The sequence below is a fragment of the Octopus bimaculoides genome, chromosome 5, assembly GCF_046866305.1.
Source record: "Octopus bimaculoides isolate indiv1 chromosome 5, ASM4686630v1, whole genome shotgun sequence".
Taxonomy (NCBI): domain Eukaryota; kingdom Metazoa; phylum Mollusca; class Cephalopoda; order Octopoda; family Octopodidae; genus Octopus; species Octopus bimaculoides.
In genome coordinates, this window is record NC_142932.1 from 79,495,190 (window position 1) to 79,509,019 (window position 13,830).

General features: G+C 37.3%; 1 protein-coding gene across 1 annotated transcript in view; it reads right to left on the reverse strand.

The window, feature by feature from the left end:
- LOC106870977 (CD151 antigen) overlaps positions 1-770 on the reverse strand; it is a 55,604-nt gene extending 54,834 nt beyond the window's left edge. Inside the window, exon 1 of the mRNA XM_014917222.3 lies at positions 520-770. The gene's annotated coding sequence lies outside the window, so the exon portion shown is untranslated. The remainder of the gene's footprint in view (positions 1-519) is intronic.
- Positions 771-13,830: the final 13,060 nt, after the last annotated feature.

The following is a 13,830-nucleotide window of genomic DNA, read 5'->3' on the forward strand; positions in this document are numbered from 1 at the left end:
TATATATATACCCGAATTTGTATATACATACATTTGTGTATACTATATATATATATATATATATATATATATACCCGAATTTGTATATACACACATTTGTGTATACTATATATATATATATATATATATATATACCCGAATTTGTATATACACACATTTGTGTATACTATATATATATATATATATACATATATATATATATATACCCGAATTTGTATATACACACATTTGTGTATACTATATATATATATATATATATATATATATATTTGAAAGATTTGTAAATGTTTATCTTTAATATATATATATACGAATTTGTTGATATATATACGCAGTTATTGATATATATATATATATATATATATACACACACATTTATTTGTGTATATTATATACATTTAAACGTGTATATTATATATCCATATTTATATGTAAATGTGTGTGTGCGTGTTGTTAATTTAGATATTTTAAAAGTATATCACATACGGAGAGAAAGAAATTTCAAAGATTTAGTTTTACCTTTTCTTAAAAAACAAATAAACTTATCCAGTCAGGTAAAGACTTCAGTAATAGTAATAAGGAACCACAGGCATTAAAAAAAAATGAAATGAAATATGAAAACTATTGCTTCTGACTCACAACGACTGACATACTAATTCAACGTCTTCTCAACGTGGTTTACCCGTCTCAGCATTCCACACAATCAAGTCACAATTTTTACCTTCCTTTCCTCTCTCTACTCCCCCCTCCTCCGCATTCGAGTTTTACCTGAACCACATGTTGCAAGTTATTTCCAACTTGTATTTTTACATTTATTATTCTATTTGATAAAGCGGCGAGTTGGCAGAAGCGTTAGCACGCCGGGCGAAATGCTTAGCAGTGTTTCGTCTGCCGTTACGTTCTGAGTTCAAATTCCGCCGAGGTCCACTTTGCCTTTCATCCTCTAGGGGTCGATAAATTAAGTACCAGTTGCGTACTGCAGTCGATCTAATCGACTGACCCCCTCCACCAAAATTTCGGGCCTTGTGCCTAGAATAGAAAAGATAATTATATTTGATGGGAAGGTCACTTTGTTACTATTGCTTGCGTCACGTCGGTTATCGGACAGAATGACAGGAGGTTTTCTTCAGGGTCAAGACCGACCGAAAAGAAAGAAGGAATTTGGGGTGTGGTAATTTTATCAAAGTCTTATATGAGAATAATAGTCCTTTCTACTACAGGCACAAAGTCTGAAATTTTGGGGTTGTGGGGCTAGTCGAGTACACCAAGCCAATGCCCAACTGGTACTTTATTTCATCGACTGCGAAAGAATGAAAGTGACCTCGGCGGAATTTGAACTCAAAATGCGAAGACGAGCGAGATACTACAAAACATTTTGTCCGGCATGCTAACGACTCTGCCAAGTCGCTGCCTTATGAATAATAATAATGGTTTCAAATTTCGGCACAAGGCCAGCAGTTTCGGGAGAGAGAGTAAGTCGATTATATTTACTCCAGTGTTCAACTGGTACTTAATTTATCGACCTTGAAAGGATGAAAGGCAAAGTCGACCTTGGCGGAATTTGTTCCTCGGAACGTAGCTGCAGACGAAATACCGCTAAGTATTTCGCCCGGCATGTTAACGGTTCTGCCAGCTCGCCGCCTTTTTAATAATAATAATGATAATAATAATTTTTTCTACTATAGGTACACGGCCTGGAATTTAAGGGGAGGGGGATAGTCGATTACATTGACTCCAGTACTTGACAATGTAATCGACTGGTACTTAATTTATCGATTCCGAAAGGATGAAAGCAAAGTCGACCTCGGCGGAATTTGAACTCAGATCGTAGTAGCAGACGAAATACCTATTTCTTTATTCCCCACAAGGGGCTAAACATAGAGGGGACAAACAAGGACAGGCAAAGGGATTAAGTCGATCACATCGACCCCAGTGCGTAACTGGTACTTAATTTATCGACCCCGAAAGGATGAAAGGCAAAGTCGACCTCGGCGGAATTTGAACTCAGAACGTAACGGCAGACGAAATACCGTTAAGCATTTCGCCCGGCGTGCTAATGATTCAGCCAGTTTGCCGTCTTTTTATTTTTATTATTATTATTATTATTATTATTATTATTATTATTATTAATAATAATAATAATAATTTCTACTAAATGCCTTAAATTTTGAGGGTGAGGACTAGTTGATTACATTGACTCCAGTATTTCACTGGTACTTAATTTATCGACCCCGAAAAGATGAAAGGCAAAATCGACCTTGCGGAATTTGAACTCAGACAAATAATAATAAGAATGCTTTCAAGTTTTGGCCCAGAACCAGAGGGGAAAGGAGAGACGATCACCTCGACCGGATATTTTCTAGCCACTTGAAGATTTTTCAATTCTGAATTGATTGTTTTCAAAAGTTCTCCACAGATGTATTGAATTTTTCGAAAAATTAATAATTAATAGGATAGAAGCATTTAAAAGTTATACATTTTTAACCAATGAAATGAGTGTCTTCACAAACGGAAGTCGAAATTGTTTGCTGCATAACAACAAACAGTAACGTTGAAAACAAAGGGAAACATGAGGCTTTGTTTTGTTTTTTTAATTTAATGAAAGAAAAGAAAACAAAAAAGGAGTTTTTGTTTTAAAAAAAGAATTTATTGAAAGAAAACAATGATGAAATAATGAACATTTTCTTGAAGACATTTATGTACAATAATATTATTGTTTTTACTCTTCGACCTACTGCTAGAAATAACAGCCGATATGAAACGAAAACTCTTGAATAAAAACTGTAACGGATTGTTTTTTTTTAAATTCCAGCCACTAGATGATTTATATTTACATACATTGCGATAGTCAGAGTTCTTCGACCTGCCGCTAGAAATAACAGCCAGAATGAAACGAAAACACTTTGAAATAAGCGAAATTGAGATATGCATTTTTCGAGCATATTACGATCTCGAGAAGGTACGACGTAAAGAAAAACTTCTCGTGATTCGTGAAAACCTACTGAACGGGTAGTATTCGACCCCGGTTGTATTTTCTTCTCGAAAATACTGTTTCGTCTATTTCGACAATTCTGCCAGGACCACCAATTTTCTTCCGATTGCGCAGTAAATCGTCTGCACAGACCTCTCGTAAATAAGTTTTGTAATCGACTGCTGCAGTCGCACCAATCCCCAGTTCTTTACAATACTTGTCATCTCTGTCACCTAGCAGTATATAAATAAAATTACAGCTCTAAGTGGAAGGGTTCTTTCTTCCAACCACGTGCTTCTAACACACATAGACTCTCGGAATTGTCTCATACTACACTTCCAGTATAATTGATAAATGAAGCGGAGTTGCCACGACAACAAATTGTTTCGACTTCCGCTATGAGGAAAGTGGCTTAAGTTTCATTTTAACTTTATTGTTAGTAAATAATTTCCATTAGGCCTTCTCTTAGCATAGTTAGAAATTCTTGCGGACGTTTAGATATTCCTGTTAACACAAATGTTGTTTGAATGACTATCCCTTCTATAGCTTTCTATATTTATTTTCATTATGTAGTTCAGAGGATCGCATAAGCTCACTTAATTAAATTGTTGTATTTACCTTATCATCATATTATTTTATTTTACTTTAAAGATCGATACTTTATCAACATCCTTTAATCCTTTTTCCACACTTCACTTAGTTTATAACTTCCTTAACACCTACTATAATTAAGCATTAGTTTTACCTTTTTAATTTTTGTACGTATCTGTTGTGTGCGTCACACTTCTTTGTAGTGGCAAAGCGAGACAGAGTAGGAGAGAGAGGAAGTAAGAGAGAGTGAGAGTGAAAGAGACATCAGTGATGACGGCGTTCGTTTTGTGTTTTTAAATGTTTCAGAGAAGACGTAAGAGAGAAATAAAGAGAGTGGGAAAAGTGAACGAGACAGTGAGTAGTGATAGCGTTCGTTTTGTGTTGTCAAATGTTTATTACGTCGCAAGAGAAGTAGATACAGAGATACATATATACATTGTTTAATCAAAAGCGAGAGAGAAGGACACATAGGAAGTGAAAGAGAAAGTGAGAGAGACAATTCATACATAAATACATAAACAGCAAATATTGGCTGCCAGTTTCACTTTTCATTATCACACGAGAATAAAATTAACTCACAAATTGCCTGTGTGTGTAGTATAGGTTAGTTAAAACATGTTTGCAATGATAAGTGTCGCGTGGTGGAAATAAACGCAATTACCAAACTTTCATTCACAAATCCATTTATTATTTCGTTCTTTTGCATTACAATTTGTACATTTGTACCCAGAAATTTTCAGCAGCTGCACGCCAGAAGAAATGGAGAAAAAAAAAAAATTCTCAGACCTAAACTTAGCCCAAGTGATGCAAATATTCCAGTCACACTAAACAGACTTCAATTTCCACTTCGACATGCATATTCAATGACAATTAATAAGGCTCAAGGGCAAACATTTGAAAAAGAATACATTTGCATCAACGGGTATTTTCTCATGGCCAATTATATATTGCATTTTCAAGAGCACGAGTTATGAATAATATCAAAGTATGAGTTATGACACTCAATTGGGATAACAGACAAGGCCAAAAACGTGGTGTGACATACACACCAAATATTGTCTACCATAATATGGTAGATAACGTGGTGTGACATGCACACAAAATATTGTCTACCGGTTTTGTCCGCTGGTATGATTATTCCCGAGACCTTCTCAAACTCATCGATTAGCTTCCCCAGTTTACGTTAGTGTGGGTTTTTGCTGTTTAGATAAAATGACCTAATCAGCTTTTGCTGTCATAACTGCTTAGAAAAAAAGAAAGTAGAGGAAGAGAAAACTAATTTTTACTCAAGTAGTTTTATGTTCATACATATACATACAGGCAGAACATAAAACTACTTGGTTAGATCCAACAGCAATGTATTACGATTGCAGATGACAAGTAGCCTAAACTGTGCCGGAGCTCTACTCAACATTTAAATACACTAATCGACTTATACATTTGTCCAACTTATTTATTATCATGATTATTCTTATTGTTATACACACACACACACACACACACACACACATAGGCCCGAGGCTATAATAAAAGACACTTCCCGAATGTACCACGCAGTGGGACTGAACCTGGAACCATGTGGCCGGGAAGCAAACATTTTACCACACAACCAACATTTTTTTTTAATGCTTTTCCGCTTTATGTCATTTTTCGAGTTACGTCGCTTGTCTTGGAGTCAATTACCGACATAAGCTGAGGTGTGCCAGTAATTTTTATTTATATACTTATCTATTGTCTTACTGACCAAAAGACCAAATTAGAAAAGAGTGATTCATAGAAAAACAAGAAACGGGGAGATTTACATCGAATAAAAGAGTGAGATCAAGATAACCATAACAATAATTGTTTCTCATTTAAACACAAGGCCAGGAATTTTGAAGGGAGGGGTTTAGTTAATACCATTGATACCAATACTTGACATGTACTTTATTTTATCGACCACGAAGTGATGAAAGATCAAGTTGATATTGGCAGGATTTTGAATACAGAACGTAAAGCACCGTACGTAAAAACTGCAAAGCATTCTGTACGACCCTCTACCGATTCTACCAATCATTTCTCGCTATCTCCACCTACAACAGAATGCGGCCTAACATGAGATAGTTGCTTTCATTGTATGATTCTATGTTATTAGACATACCTCATGTTAGTTTTATCAGTCATACCCTTCTGTGTAGGCTTAGGACATGCTGGAAGTGGGATATTAATTTCAGGGTTTTCCTTCTCCTACATTGATTGCTTTCGTTGCAGTCAAGGAACCCAATCTACCCTTACAAAAATCTGTTTAACCCATAGATGGGAGCCTGACAAGTATTACCGTTCCGGGTCAGAAGGAACCTGGGAGTAATGTTAACTTAGGGTTGACACACGCTCCCCACAACTCCTGAACTCCCGAACCTTACCACCAGATGCAGTTTTATTCATACTCAGGACACCAAACCTCTGCTTAAACCCTAACCAATCAAATTTGTAATAAAGGCGTTCCAGCCGTGACCATCCTGTTATGTTCGTGTCTATCTAAAACTACATTGTTTAAAGTGTCCTTCCTTTTTTAAAAACAATAGGATGCTCTAGGAGACATCCGGCTGTTATTTCTAACAGGTTTAGTGCCCACTTCAAGGTTTCCTTATTGGCTAGAAGACTTTGTTGTTTCGCCCAAAGCAACTCTGATTTAAACAAATTTAGGATCAGAGGCGTCCTAGCAGTGACCACCTCTTCTTTATCCATGACGACATTACGACTAGCTTTTATGATGTTAGTGTGAAAAGAAACAAATTTTTAAAAATTACAACGGAAATTTTCAAGCATAATGTGTATCTGTACTCTTTTCTTTTTTTTTTTTTCGTGATTCTTTACGAATGTAGCGCGGCTTAGAATCGAAACATCGTTAATCTGGTAACGAGAAGTATGCCAGGGCACATTATACGACTGAATTCTAATCAATCATATGACAGCTGCGATCATTCGATCGCCCGGAGTCTAGTGAAATTTTATTAGTTACAAAAAATTATTTTTTAAATGTGCCGGCCAAAGGGAATATATCCCAATATTTACAGCAAGCAGAAACTGTGACTTATCAAATGGTGTGTTCGGCTGGAATATATTTAACCCTCTGCCTATCCTAAGCATACACTGAACTTATTTCCCTGATGTCCATACATGATGTGTGATACATATTACCAATGTTTAGTTCGATCTGTACTACAACCTGGATTTATCTGCGCAAAATGTCTAGAATCATTGTATGCGGCAAGAGTAGAAACACATATCGCTCAGCTACCTATATTCTGCGAAGTGTTTAGGCACCAGAGCGGCTTTTTATAGGGTACAAGAAGTTTCTAGAAGATTGAATCACGCAACGGCTTGACACTGATTGGCTGCTTGCTAGACTGATCTCGTGAAACTATTGTGGTTTGGCTGTGGTGTCTGATCAGTGACCTAGCGGTTAAGTTTCGAATCACCGCTACAGTATGAAACAAGGATGAACTAAATATCTGAAAACAAACAAGGAAGTTTAGTACAAACTTATGAAAATTGTTTGGACAGACAAAAGGTTAAGCATGGCATTTTGTCAGCTCCTTTTGCCTGTCTTTTGTATCGTGTGTGATAGACAAGACATATTTCCTTGATGTACATGAATCCTCTGATAAACATTCTCATTTTTTTTTAATCACCAGAGTAACTTGGAACTTATGAAAAGAAAGCCTTCAGAATGTACGAAACAAGGGCTGGCTAAAAGTCTGAAAACGAGCATGGATGTTTAGGATAAATAAATGAAATCCTTTGGACAGACTGTAGTGGCGCCTAATACCAGTCGCCATTTTGGAGAGTTTAACCACGCATACGCAGGGACTAGTCTTCCGGAAGGAATGCAGGAAGTCCCTCATGCGCATGTGTGGTCATCCAATATCCAAGCGTTCCCGCGTTTCTCTACCTCTTTTGCTCGCTGGACTTCGTGGAAGCTAGACGTCACAATAGCAGCTCTCCGTCAACTCTACAATGGGTCCGCATAGATAACCAGAGAGGAGAAAAATTACTTCCAACCACGCGACTTCAAGACGACGTCTCATCTAACCAAAAGGCGACATGCTACTGAATCTCCTCCTAGTGTGAGCGGATTACTGCTGTAATAAAATATTTGTTGTGCTGTTTAGTTTAGAGTTTGCGTTCCGTTTTCTTCCTTAAGAAATTTAATGTACGGAATTGTAATACACAGGATGGTGTATGTCCACTTCCCCTACAAAACAAAGAGATAAGAATAAAGAGTATTTCAAAGATTATTGATTTTTAAAATGAGTGACGACTGCTAAAGATTAGTAACCTTTGGCATGGAGGTCCCACTGTCCCCATCAGAGGCTCCAGTTTTCCAACAACGCGGCGCAATTTCGATTCCTCTTTGGAATCACTTCACTTCACTTATCTCCTCCCAGTGTATATCCACTATAACTTCCCTGTTTCCCTCCATGGAAAATGTAAAGCAATTATATCAGGTCAAAATGAAATCAATATTATTCATTATCTTCCAAGTTATCATCGCCGGCACCACCAACACCACCACCAATATTTTTGTTGTTGTTAGTGGTGTTGTCGCCAAGGTCGCAAATACCCAATCAATACGACAATAATGCACTTCCATGTCAGTCTTCTTTACATAGTTGCCAGGACAACCGTTGATGATTGCTGTCAACGTTTATATCTTAGCAGATCAGACAACCATTTAATGAAAAGTTGTGGCTACACAATATGTCGTGTGTGGTATGTGGTTGATGAGCAGTAGATGTGAAGTTGATTAGATATAACTGACCAAATTGTGTGTGTGTGTGTGTGTGTGTGTGTGTGTGTGTGTGTGTGTGTGTGTGTGTGTGTGTGTGTGTACACGCGCGTATACATATAGGGAATTCTCGATTGGTGTTTTCTGTGGATTACAGTCCCTGTCTGTATATGTTTACAATTATGCGCTTTGACAACAGAATTAGAGCATTTTAGCTCTTATTTCTAGCAATGTAAGTGTTTCTAACACCCTAGTCATATTTAGCGACAATTATAGTTTTTGGATCTTTGTGATTTGACGGGCAACATTTTTTTATGTAGTGTTTTTGGTACCGAAACACTTTCAAACTTCGAATACTTGTATATTTTGTAGTATAGAACAAATAAAAAAATTTGTATTCGAAATTATTTCATGTAAAAAATTGTCGTATTTCGGTAATTTCAACCAATCACTGACGTCTATTGAGGTGAAAACACTTACGCCGTGGAATATAAACAACGGTGTTACGGGATTTTTTCCCTTGAATAAAATTAGTCCCGTTGTTTGTCAACAAAAACTATCCGTTGTCAACAACAACTATCAGCGGTATATTTTTCGTTTGTCACTGTTATTTATGACATCGTTCGTGCGTTTGTACTGGTTTTAGCTTTAGGGTTTTAGGGTTAGGGTTCGGGTTTTAGAGTTAGGGTTAGTTTTAAGATTACGGTTAGGGTTATGATTATTTTTGCCATAACCTTAACTCTAACCCTATAACTCATAACCCTAACCCCAACCCTAACCCTAAAACCCGAACCCTAAAACCCGAACCCTAACCCTAAAACCCTAAACCCTTACTAGGGAATAATGATATAATTAAACAGGGAATAACACACTTGACACCGAACAGCAGTAACTGTATTCAGCTGAATAGACGTCAGTGATTGGTTGAAATTACAGAAATACGACAACTTTAACATGAAATAACTTGCGATGTATAATTTTTTGTTAAGAAGGCTAAGAGAAGAAGTTGTTTTAAATGACACATTCTACCAGTGTCCCAAGTTTGAAACTGCTTCGTTAAAAAAACAAGTGTTGCCCGTCAAATCACAAAGTTTTTCTTTTGAGTAAAACATTGTAGACTTCTGACCATATTAATTTTATGTATACCGTGTGTGTGTGTGTGTGTGTGTGTGTGTGTGTGTGTGTGTGTGTGTGCGCGTGTGTGTGAAAGAGAGAGAGAGAAAGAGAGTCAACGGCCATTCAGCATTGTGTAGATATGTATATAGTTTATATTTCCTATATTTTTAAATTTTATACTTTACGAATGTATATTTTTTTTACATTGTTTCAATATATATTTATATACTTTATGTTCTTAGACACCTGCTATCTTACAGGTCATTTTTGATTGAGAAAGAGTAGAAGGATTCTTTAATGTAACATCCATTAGAATTACTGAGTCAAATATCTAGCTTCAGCTTGTCTTTGAAGTACTTAGCACTACTAGGGAAAGTTTTTGCAATGTTGTGCAAATTGCTCAAGATTTAAATTCTGCACTGGTTTTTCTGACATCATTGTGTTATCTTCATTGCTGTCTTATTGTTCTTTTATGTTCTTTTGTAATTTTGCTGTCCTTTTGTCTTTTTATTTATTCATTTTTTGTCACAAGACCTGTGGTGAGAAGAAGGTGGCATTCGATATAAACCTGACGGGCTGAAAGTATCTAGTCACCAACCTGCACAAAGGCGGCCTTTTGGTAGGTGTAAATTTGCTTCCCCATCAACCCAAGGTCATGGGATTAGATTTCTCTATTAAGTGTCAGAGCAGCGCTTTTTTAGGGACAGCACTACTCACCAAAATATTTGGGAGGGTTTAGAAAAGGCAACCCCAAATTCGCTTACCTCAAAAATCTGTTCAGTTTAGTGCAGCAGGCAGATGTCCATACAGTGCTCGAAACAATGGAATTAATAATACTAAAACTAATGTTCGTTCGTTAGCTGATAATGCAGGTGCTTGTCCTGAGCGTAAAACAGCCATTCTTGCGAACGAGCTACGAAAATATTCTGTAGATATTGCTGCACTCTCAGAGAGCTGTTTATTGGGTGATGGTCATGTCGCAGAACGAGACGCAGGGTATACAATATTTTGGAATGGAGAAGATGGACAACGTATGGAAGTGTGTAAGGCTTGGTCATTAAAAATTAGATAGAGTCAAAGTTGAGTGACTCACCAAGGGTATTAATGAGAGAACTATGGCTCTACACATGAAATGAAGAGGTGATCGCTATGCGACAAGTATAAGTACATATGCACCGAATCTAGAAAGCAGTGAAAAGGCAAAACTCGAATTTTATGAAGTTTTAAGAGAGTGCGTGGTATTGCTAATTTTGATAGAATTATTTTACTTGGTGACTTTCAAGCTAGAGTTGGCACTGACTGAAACACCTGGAGATGTCTTGGAAGGTATGAGGTTGGGAAAATAAATGATAATGGTTGGCTACTCCTTCAACTTTGCACAGATATAGACATGTAGTGGCGCGAAATTAGAGCCGCCATTGAGGAAGTACTATTCTGCCCCTCGAGTTGCGCATGCGTAGTAAAAATCGTACTTAAGCAGTTACTTTCATTATCTTAGCGAGTTGAGCGCAGACCTTCTGCATGACAACACCTCGCTCCTCCACGAAGTACTTTTCACCATGATGCTATCGATGTAATAGCTACTTTCTTCTCTGGCAGGCATCAAGGAAGACCTTAACCTTCCCTTACCAACTACAATTTAATCAGCGGCGGCTAAGCAGAATGACAGGAATTTGTATAACCAAGTATCATCATAAATAAAACCTTTTTATATATTGTTAATTGTTCTGATGTCTCTTCATTCATAATGCTGTTGAAAGGTGATAGAGAGAGACTGAAGTCTCTATGACAACTATCACACCTATATTTTACAGACATATTTATATCAAGTACCCAGTTTATACATAAAAAATGTTACGTTATGGCATGGATGCATCCTCGATCCAAACAGTGGCATGTAATTGATTTTGTAATTGTTTGGCAATGAGATATAAAAGATGTACTTAACGTGCATTCCTTTAAAGAGGCAGACTGTTGTATTCCTCTCGGGAGACTCGCAGAGAAAGGACAACGAGTTGTACAATTTAATTATTACATTTATTATTCAATTACATACAAAGAACGCACTCACCGAAAGTTCGATGTGTTAATAAACAAAAGTCATGTCCGCCATATATATCAATGACATTTTACTACCCCAGTCATTCAGAACAACAACGAAAACAAAGAACTCAGACGAACCACATTGAAACATGAGACGTCAGACGAATAACAAATCTAACTCCCTATAACACAGACTGTTGGTCAGGTCATGCATTTGTTAAAGCAAAACTTTAAATGACATCCTATATACAGACAGACTAACAATGAAACCCTACCAAAATGTATCTGTGTGGGAAAGCTTAAAGATCCTGATGCGTAAGAAGTTTTCCAGGAACATCTTTCATCGATCCAGGATCCATCGTCATAAGGTGAATTGCAAATTAAGTCATGATGTCTCTTCTGAATTTCTTGGATTTCAAAAAGCTGATAATTGGGATTAGTATGACGAAATCAAATTCAATCTGACTTCAAACATGGCCCAATCGTGACAATTTTCAAGTAAAGAGATCGAGCGATTGACAATTGTAGGAGATTTTCGACTCTCGATTGCTGAGAAAATGTTCACAAGGAATACAAATTCGGCTATTGGTAGGGGACATTCTAATAAGATTGTTAGAACGTCTCCCACCAATCTGTACGCCTTGCATCACAGAACAGATTTCATCGTGGATGTAGCACAGCAGATAAGATTTTTGCCACCTGTCAACTGCAAGAAAAAATCATCCTAAGAACACCACAAATCAACACACTTTTTGGTTTGATCCAACCTTTTTTACAGCATATGCCGTAAAGTACCGTGGAAAATACCTTAGAAAGTTTTCATTCCACCAAAATTCCTTTTTATCATTCACTCTCTTCATGACAATATAGAGTGTTCGGTGCTGTCAAAGGGATCGGCATTACCATCATTTGAGGTAAAAACTGGTGAGAAGCATGTGGACGTCCTTGCACCAATCCTGTTCTCGCTATATCCAGTGTTGTCCATTTAATTGCTGTAAATGAAAATTAGACTTCTTTACATGTGGAACTAACAATTAAGTATGATGAAGGTGCCTTCAATCGAAGCTAATTCTTGTCGAAGTTTAAAACATTATTGAAGGAATTGTGATCTAGAACGTTAGGGCTACCATTTTAGATGATGTGGTGCATGTTCTACGTCGGGTCACCAATTTTAGATGGTCCTGAACTACGGAAAGGAATGCGTGTTCTACGTCGGGGTTACCATTTTAGATGGTCGTGGATTCACGTGGTGAAACTATCTAATAACGACCCCGTTCAGAAGCCTGGAATTATACATATGTACCAGAGGATAAAGAGAGAGACATACGACCGAGTACCTTAGGAATGAGAACGCAGGTTCGAAATTTCCCCAAGACACCTGAAGAAGGCTGGATGGTATATCAGCCGAAACGTTGTTAACAACAAACAAGATGAGGACAAATATCTGTCGAATGTAAATAATGTAAATAATGCACACAATTCTTCATCTGTTAAATATAGAACTGCAATTTCTTGTTGAGCAATCTCACATTAGCTCCCTCCTTTCACTAAATCGACATTGTCTGTACAGGTGCATGGTGTGCCACACGCCAGACATCAAAGCGATCGTACAGCAACGTGAAATGAAGTGTTTTACTCAAGAATGCTACGCCCGGTCTAGGAATGGAACCCAAGATCTTGCGACTGCGACTACAAAGAACACAAATATTTTATAATAGTTGCATTAATTTTCTAAGTAAAGTAAATTGTATTCATTTAGTAATGCATTGTTTCACTTTCTGGAAGCTTAAATTTGTGGTTGTTACAGTTTGTTGTTGTTGGCACTCCGTCGCTTACGACGTCGAGGGTTCCAGTTGATCCGATCAACGGAACAGCCTGCTCGTGAAATTAACGTGCAAGTGGCTGAGCACTCCACAGACACGTGTACCCTTAACGTAGTTCTCGGGGATATTCAGCGTGACAAGGCTGGCCCTTTGAATTACAGGCACAACAGAAACAAGAAGTAAGAGTGAGAGAAAGTTGTGGTGAAAGAGTACAGCAGGGTTCGCCACCACTCCCTGCCGGAGCCTCGTGGAGCTTTATGTGTTTTCGTTCAATAAACACTCACAACGCCCGGTCTGGGAATCGAAACCGCGATCCTATGACTGCGAGTCCGCTGCCCTAACCACTGGGCCATTGCGCCTCCACCGTTACAGTTTATTAAGCATGAAAATATAATTACAAATCCAAACAAAATATATTTATATACTTCAAAGGGAAATGAAGTTATTTAGATAGATTCCTTCATTATTTTCAAAATAAACTGAAACAAAGGCAGTATATTTTAACAGAAAATTAT